Source organism: Callorhinus ursinus, unplaced genomic scaffold (genome assembly GCF_003265705.2).
Source record: "Callorhinus ursinus isolate GAN/ISIS: 27379988/994484 unplaced genomic scaffold, GSC_fseal_2.0 scaffold34, whole genome shotgun sequence".
In the NCBI taxonomy this organism is placed as follows: domain Eukaryota; kingdom Metazoa; phylum Chordata; class Mammalia; order Carnivora; family Otariidae; genus Callorhinus; species Callorhinus ursinus.
In genome coordinates, this window is record NW_027397096.1 from 4,299,326 (window position 1) to 4,307,800 (window position 8,475).

Consider the following 8,475-nt stretch of genomic DNA (forward strand, 5'->3'; position numbering starts at 1 on the left):
TGTTCTGGAGCTGGTCTCTGGATCTTTCAATAGCATGATGGGGGCCATTGGTCAGGTAAAGAAGGCAAAGAAGTCAATGGGTTTTTACCACCATCCAGATTGTGAAGAGGAAATAAGGAATAACACTTTCAGGTTGGCCCTGCCCACCTACTCTGGAAGCTGAGCCTAGGCAAGAATCTACAGAATGTTCTGATGCTAATAGGGACCTGAGGCTCATTTAGATACAGTCAGCCCAAGAACCTCCTCCCTGCATTACTGAGCAACAAGCCTGTCCCCTTGTCTTCCAAGTTTCTATGCCTAGTTCTTTTTAAAAATTGTGGTATAATATACATAAGGTAAGATTTACCATCTTAGTCATTTTTATGTCTATAGGTCAGTACTGTTAAGTGTAATCATATCATTTTGCAACCAGTCTCCAGAACTTTTTCATCTTGCAAAACTGAAACTCTATACCCATTAAGCAGTAACTCCCACCCCGCTCCCCGCAAGCCCTGGTAACCACTGTTCTACTTTCTGGTTCTGTAAGTTCTACTTTTTTTTCAAATAGGCTTCATGCCCAACGTGGGGCTCAAACTCATGACCCCAAGATCAAGAGTGTTTGTCTTTTTCTGACTACATAAGGCATGCATAAGGTGGGGGTGTTATTTTCTGTTTTTGTGTTTTTTTGGTTTTTTGCTTGTCTGTTTCAGTGCAGCCATCCTAATGGGTATGAGGTGATACTGTGTTGTGGTTTTAATTTGCCTTTCCCTAATGATAAGTGATGATGAGCTTCTTTTCATATGCTTGTTGGCCATTTGTATATTTTGAAGAAATGTCTATTGACCCTTTCCCCATTTTTAAAACAAGTTATTTGTTTTTTTGTGGTTGTTTTTGTTGCTGCCGAGTTGTAGGAGTCCTTTATTTATTCTGGATATTAACCCCTTGTCAGATATATGATGTACAAATATTTTTCTTATATTCCACAGATTGCTTTTTCACTCAGTCGATTGCATCCTTAGATACATATACCCAGCTCTCTTGAGGCCTCTCTGTTTTCTCATTTAAACTTTCTTTTGACATGTACTTTAATCTGATTTCACCTATCTCGGTATTGTGCAGAGGCCACAGAACTGGGAGGACATGGTAAGATTAATGCTGGCTTCCAATCTTTGGGTCTCTGAACCTGATCCCATCCATTCATTATCCATCCAGTATTCATTCATTCATTCATTCATTCATTCATTCGTCAGACACTTACAGAGGAGCATGGCAGAGTTTTGTAATCAAACAGACCTAGGTTTGAATCCTGCCTTTGTATACTTAGTGCCTACATGACTTTGGACAGAACAACCTCTCTGAGCTTCAGTTCTGCTGTATAAAGCAACACAGAAACTGAAAATGTAACCGGAAGAATGAATCTACCTTGCTGGGTTGCGGGAAGAGCTAAGACTGTGTGCAAATAGGCCTGCCGGGGTGGGGACTCCCTAAAGGCGGCCAACTATAATTTCTTGGGGCTAGTACTGGGGAACACAACCTTTCCCCAGGGTCCCTTGAGTCTCAGGATCAATGATCTCTTAGGGTTCAACTTCAGTTTATTTGCTCAAGAGATCATTAGCTGTTGACAAATGTAACAGGACTCTGCCTGACCAAGCCTCTCCCAACGGTGACAGTGACAAAGTTTCCCTTCGGTCCTGACCTTGAAGGCTGGGAGGCAGGGAGTGTGTTCTGGCTGGCAAGGAGGCTGTGTCTGAGGAAAGCAAAGACTTCTATAAAAGACCTTTCACTGGTGACAGCAGTATTTAATCAGATTGTTCTGGGTGGGGAGTGACGATAAGGCTGGTGACAGTGTTTGTTTGGATCATAGAACTCTCTGACTTGGAGAGCAACTGGAAGACTGCCCAGAAGAGGCGAGAGGCCTGATTGGTCCTCCCGGGGAGAAACCATCTTCCCCTCTTGTGAAAGAATCTTCAGCTTTTCAAAGCCTAAAAAGCAGCTCCCAAGGGTAGGGAGGAGGGGCTGTGGTTCTGGACTCAGCTTCCAATCCCAGCGGCACCCCTCACCAGCTGCACAACCAGCGCTGGGTCCTCGTGCGTCTCAGCTGCTTCCTCTGTGAAATGAGCACAAGCACAATCTGCCTGGAAGGGTTGGTGTAGGGTTTCTATAAGAGGGTGTGGCACACAGGAGGTCCTGAGGTCAAGGTTGCCTTCCTCCTCCCTTTCCTCTTAAGCCTCTGCTTCCTGCTGGGCTCTCAAACCAAGCCCCCCTGCTCCCCAGGATGGTGGGGATGGCCTTGCTGATGGGGGGGAGGGGTACCCTTCCAGGCTGAACATCTTCAGGGCACCCCACGCCCCCACCCCTCCACAGGGCAGAATAGAGCCTTAACTTCTAGCATAAGCTACCCCCCGCCCTTTCCACTCCACGAAAACTCTCCACATCCCACAAGACCAGGTCACACCTGTCACCCTTGCCTGATGTCTTGGCTCATCTTGACCACTGTCCCCAGAACTCCTTTGGGGATCTATCAGCTGCTCTGGTTTCCCACATGAACTGTTCTTTAGGTGGTACCATTTGTCCCTGGCATGTCTCACTGAATGGTGACAGCCTGGGGAGCAGAGCAGGGATCTGATTTGGCCACCTTTGGTTAGTTGTTCAGTGTGTAGCCCAGCGCTCTTCTCAGAACAGAGGTCAGAGACAGTGATGGCGGTTGGACAGCCGACACGGGGCTGCCAGAGGGACTCACTGGATTCCCTTATCAAGCACACAGAACCCCACCTCCCCCCCAACATACTGACCTCTTTCCCTCAACAAGATGTCAAAACAGAGCCCCTTACCATTGAATTTGCAAAGCATACAGGTCTCTAGGGGAGAGGGGGCCTCCCTCTGTGTCTGTCCCCAACCTTGACACCCTTCACCTTCACATTCCACACGTGATGAGGGAGCGGAAGGCTGGCTGAGAACAAAGCACAAGCTGACACCCTGCAATCTAACCCCCGCCTCCCCAACCCCTGGGGGGGATACGTGTGGTATTCCTCCGGGAAGCTCCCAACTATCTTAATGTTAATGCTTTGCTAGAGGGAAAAACAGCCTTAACTTGACAATGGCAAGACCTCCAGTATCCTGTGGGTCTTTAACATATGAAAATCCTTTTGAAACCCCTCTTTTCCTTACCTCCCCCAACTCCCAAGTATAGAATCAGTCACCCCTCACAACTCTGGGGCAGCAGCTCTTTCTAGTCCTATCCTGTGCTTCAATAAAACCACATTTTTGCACCAAACACTTCTCAAGAATTCTTTCTTGGCCATCGGCTCCAGACCCCACCCCACCTCACCTATATTCCAAAACCCCATCATGTGGACCAAGATCTAGCTGGGATTTTCACATTCAATTTCCCATTTAGTTTCCACCATGCTGCTTGAGGTTGGTATTATTATCATTGAACAGAGGGCCAAACTCAGGCCTCAGAAAAGGGAAATGATTGGCCTAAGACCTCACAGCTAGTAAGTAGCCAAGTTAGGACTTGAATCCAGATCTTTCAACTGGATTCCCCAGCTCAGTACCCTTTCCACCGAGCCTGCAGTCCCTGCTGGCCTCTCCTGAAAGGCAGCTGAGGTACTTGGCACCCATGCCCAGCTGGGAGGAAAAGGTAAGGTTTTAGGCCCCCTGGAGACATTAGGTGCCACGGATGATGGCCAGGGGCCAGGACAGACTATGGCCCTGCTTTGCATAGCAAGCAAACCAGGCCTCAAAGTCCTCAGGAATGCTGCAGGACAGCTCCCTGGCTCCCTGGCTCAGTACAGCTGAGAGTAGGCAGTCCCCAGCTAGCAGGGTTTCCTGATAGCGGCTGGGTCCCACACCTCCAGCCCAGGCCTGGCTCATGCGGCTCATCTTTGCTGGACATGTCCTACAGCGCAAGCACCATCCACACCCTGTCCTCGGGCCATTTTCATTCTTTTGGGCCTTGATTTCCTGGTCTCAGGGATGATGATAGGGGCGCCTAGGTGGCTCAGTCGTTAAGCGTCTGCCTTCGGCTCAGGTCTTGATCCCGGGGTCCTGGGATCGAGCCCCGCCTCGAGCCCCGCCTCGGGCTTCCTGCTCCGCAGGAAACCTGCTTCCCCCTCCCACTCCCCTGCTTGTGTTCCCCTCTCTTACTGTGTCTCCATCTGTCAAATAAATAAATAAAATCTTTAAAAAAAAAAGGATGATGATAATAATGGTCTATATGAAGGATTTTTTTTTTAAGGATTTTATTTATTTGACAGACAGAGACACAGCGAGAGAGGGAACACAAGCAGGGGGAGTGGGAGAGGGAGAAGCAGCCTTCCCGCTGAGCAGGGAGCCCGACGCGGGGCTCGATCCCAGGACCCTGGGATCATGACCCGAGCCGAAGGCAGATGCCCAACCGACTGAGCCACCCAGGCGCCCCATATGAAGGTTTGTTTGTTTTTTTTCCTGAAACACCACTTCCACTCCATTCAAATACCTTTAGTCCCCACACACACTGCATAGTAACAGTTGTGACTTACACTCTCTGGAACTGAGTTACATTTTTACATCATCCCATTTTCTAGACAGGAAAACTGAAGCACAGGGGAGTTAGGTCAGTTGCTCTAGGTCACACAGCCAACAAATGGCAGAGCTGTTATTTAATTTCAGGATTATCCAACTCGGAACCCAGGTCTCTTTCCATGCATTACAACATTCTTGTTATTTGCTATTCAAAGTCCTTCCTCCATAACCTGCCTCGACTTCCCTTTGCAATCCCAGCTTCATCCACAGAAGCCTACTCACTGGTCCCCTCTGCGTTTTCCTGTTCTCTCCAATGGCCTCAATGTATATGCTCACATTTGAGGGTGTGTGTACTTTTGTGAGTGTTTAGATACATGTATTTGTGGGGCACCTGGGTGGCTCAGTTGGTTAAGCGGCTGCCTTCGGCTCAGGTCATGATCCTGGAGTCCCGGGATCGAGTCCCGCATCGGGCTCCCTGCTCAGCGGGGAGTCTGCTGCTCCCTCTGACCCTCTTCCCTCTCGTGCTCTCTATCTCTCATTCTCTCTCTCTCAAATAAATAAATAAAATCTTAAAAAAAAGATACATGTATTTGTATGTGTACAGGGTCTGTGATGTATATATGTATTAATGCATGCACAGTGAGTCTAGTGTGCTTATGTGATTGTGTTTGTTAGTGTTAGTGTGTGTGGTGGATGCATGCATGTGAGGTTAGGATGTGTCTACCTGTATATATTTCAATGACTGGGGAAGGATTTGACAAGTATTCTATCATTGTACCTAGTGAGAAAGAAAAAATCCTGACAGTTGGTAGCTGGCCTATAGCATAACCAATTGTCCCAGTTTGCCTGTCACTCGTCCAGGTTTAGTGTTGAAGATCCTGTGTCCTGGCTAAGTCCTCAGTCCCAGGCAAACTGGAATGGCTGGTCACTCTACTGGCTTGGCCAACAACAGGCTGTCGTGTTCCCTGCGGAACATAAACAGTTTCACAGAAGACCAACACCGCAGGAGGGCACTCTGCGACCATGCCAAACATAAGGACATTTTGCAACTCAGAAATGACCGAACATCCTTCTCCCCCAGCTAACACGAGTGATGGCTGTTTCATTACCAAGGACAAAGCTAGTCCTGCTTTGCTCCTCCTGCCTCCTCGACAAAAATGATTCATGTTCTGTGTTGTCAGCACGAACCCAGAACAAACTTTTGATTCCTTAAATACTCTCTGAAATTGCCCGGCACAACCCCAAATCCTATAACAAGCTCATTCTAACTATCTCCTGGTTACAAAGCCCCATCGTTCCCCGTGGTGTGTGTGTTCCTTTTCGGTCAAGTTAATAAACCCAACTTGGATTACAGGTGTGTTCCTGGTGGTATTTAGGCCCTGGGCTTTTTCACTGAGAGTCTAGCAAAATTTCATGCGGAGAGAATGTACCAATTCAACTTTCATTTGCTCAAAAATATCTAATGAGCCCTTACTTTGTGTCAGGCACCCTGCTGGGCAGTGGGGGTGGGGACGGGAAATCCTTTGTCCTCATAGAGTCTACAGTTTGTTGAGGGAGACGGACTATATAAAGTTAAAGAAGTGCCCCAATCAAACTTGGATTCACCAGTCCTTGCCTTGCCAGCCTCCTGAAGAGTCTCTTCAATTGTGAGGATTCTACTTGCGGCCCAAGATCTATTTGGGGTTGGAGGCACAGAGAGTCAGAGTTTCCCTATTTCTCTTCCTAAGCTTCCTCCCTTAAATGAGTCCCTTGAAGCCCCAGGTAGTAAATCCCATACTGGGAGGAGGTCAAGGTCCTAGCAGTAGCTGGAGATCAGGAAGGAGATCTCTGGTAACGTAAACCAAATGGGAGGGGGTAAGCCCTGCTGGGTGGGAGAACTTGTCCAAGGTGTCTAAGGACCTAGACCCAGACAACCTATGAGAACACTTGAGCCCTGAAAATAATCTTACAGTGGCACCAAAATACAAAAGTCAAAGTGCAAAATAAAAATTAACTACTAAATAATTCATTATATGTTTCCCCCCAATGTAACCTGTAAGGGCAATTCAATTCCACGTGTAAAGTTTGTTTACTGTGGGATGTGCATCTTCCTTAATAGGGGATGTCAAGTGGGACAGTGGAAAATAAGAAGTCCTAGAGCTAGGGGGGGTCTTCAGCTGGCCCTGATGCTGGGGCTTCTGAGCCCCTCTGCCCATAGAATCCACCAGCTCACCCAAGCGGGGGGAGCCGGCTTTGCCAGACTAGCAGCCCTGTGCTGGGCTGGACGGGGACTCCCAGCCGTCACTTCCTCCAGGATCGAGTCTCCGTGTTGTGTTCCCCTCCTAGAGGCGACCCGCGTGTCCTCCAGGGCCCCATGTAAGAATCAGGCGATTCCTGGGACACGCTGTCACCCCAGATAGCGGAGTCACTTTTTAGAGGCACAGACCAGAGGCGGGGGCCACCGCAGAATTCCCCAGCCGGGCAGCTCTGGGGTGGGGTGGGGGCAGGGCGGGGGGCGCTGGAGCTGGGGAGCCTCTCCACCTAACTGAGCAGAGAAGTAACCGGGAGTTGGGGACATGCCCCGCAATGTCAGCCCCAAGCACGGCTCCCTGACAAAGTTGTCTCCAGGCCCCTGCGTGCACTTGTGCCAACACCAGCCATAGGCATCTGTGGCTCTTAAGTGGTCTCGTGGTCACATCTTTGTATCCTGCCTGTTGTCCTGATCTATTTCTCCATTTTTTAACTTATGACATACATTTTTTTTTAAAATTCTATGAGAACACTTCTATTCTTATAAGCCCTCCAGTTCTTTTTGAAATAATAAAGTAAATGAACTCAAGACTTAAACTACGTGATAATCAACACTTAAAATTCTGGGAAGTTAAAGACTATCAACAAAGGAAAGACAGTGACTAGCTGAGGAGAAAAATATATATAGAACATCTATAATAAACACCCATTGCTATATAAAAATTTGTTGTTGCTGTTGTTGAGAGAGAGAGTACACAGGAGTGGGGAGGGATGGAGGGAGAGGGAGAGAAAAATCTTAGCAGGTCCACGCCTAGCGTGGAGACAGGGGGACTCAGTCTCACAACCCTGAGATCATGAGCTGAGCCGAAATCAAGAGTCAGACACTTAACCAACTGAGCCACCCAGGCGCCCCATATAAAATTATTTTAAAGATTTTTATTTATTTATTTGATAGAGAGAGAGAGACAGCACAAGCAGGGGGAGCAGCAGAGGGAGAGGGAGAAGCAGACTCCCCAACGAGCAAAGAGCTAAACACGGGACTCGATCCCAGGACCCCGGGATCATGACCTGAGTGGAAGGCAGACGCTTAACCGGCTGAGCCACCCAGGCGCCCCTAAAATTATTTTAAATTCCTACAAATCACTAAGAAAAAGGCCCGGGAATTTGCAGAAGAAAGCAAATGACCAATAAACATGAAAAACTACCGAAATTCAGCAATAGTTAAATAAAGCCTCATCTGCCCATCAGATTGGAAAATTTTGTAAAGAATTCATGAGAGTGAGGAGTGGGAATTTAAAACTTGTACAACTTGTCTGGACATAACGTAGCAATAACCATCCAAATTTTCAATGCAAATCCCTTCGACTTAGCAATCTTCCTTCTAGGAAATCGAACCTACAGAATTATTCAAGTGTCCAGATGTTTTTGTACAAGGCTATTCACTGAAACTTTATTTTGAATAGTTAATGATTACTTGTATAAATTATGAAGTAGCCATACAATGAAATATTACGCAGCCATTAAAAAGAATGACCTATATGAATGAACATGGAAAAATGGTCACAGTCTACTACGAAATGAACAAAGCAAGGTGATCCTGGTTTTGTAATTAAAGGCAACAAAAACGAAATTCTTAAGTGTGTATCAGTTAGAGTTTTTTATTTTAAGATTTTATTTATTTATTTGACAGAGAGAGACAGCGAGAGCAGGAACACAAGCAGGGGGAGTGGGAGAGGGAGAAGCAGGCTTCCCGCCCAGCAG

General features: G+C 47.3%; 1 long non-coding RNA gene across 1 annotated transcript; it reads right to left on the reverse strand.

Annotated features, from left to right (window-relative positions):
• Positions 1 to 1,958: 1,958 nt before the first annotated feature.
• Positions 1,959 to 4,006, reverse strand: LOC141370382 (uncharacterized). The gene is made up of 3 exons (XR_012374376.1): positions 3,847 to 4,006; positions 2,811 to 2,929; positions 1,959 to 2,086 (listed from the first exon to the last, which is right to left on the reverse strand). It is a non-coding gene; the product is annotated as an uncharacterized lncRNA (long non-coding RNA).
• Positions 4,007 to 8,475: the final 4,469 nt, after the last annotated feature.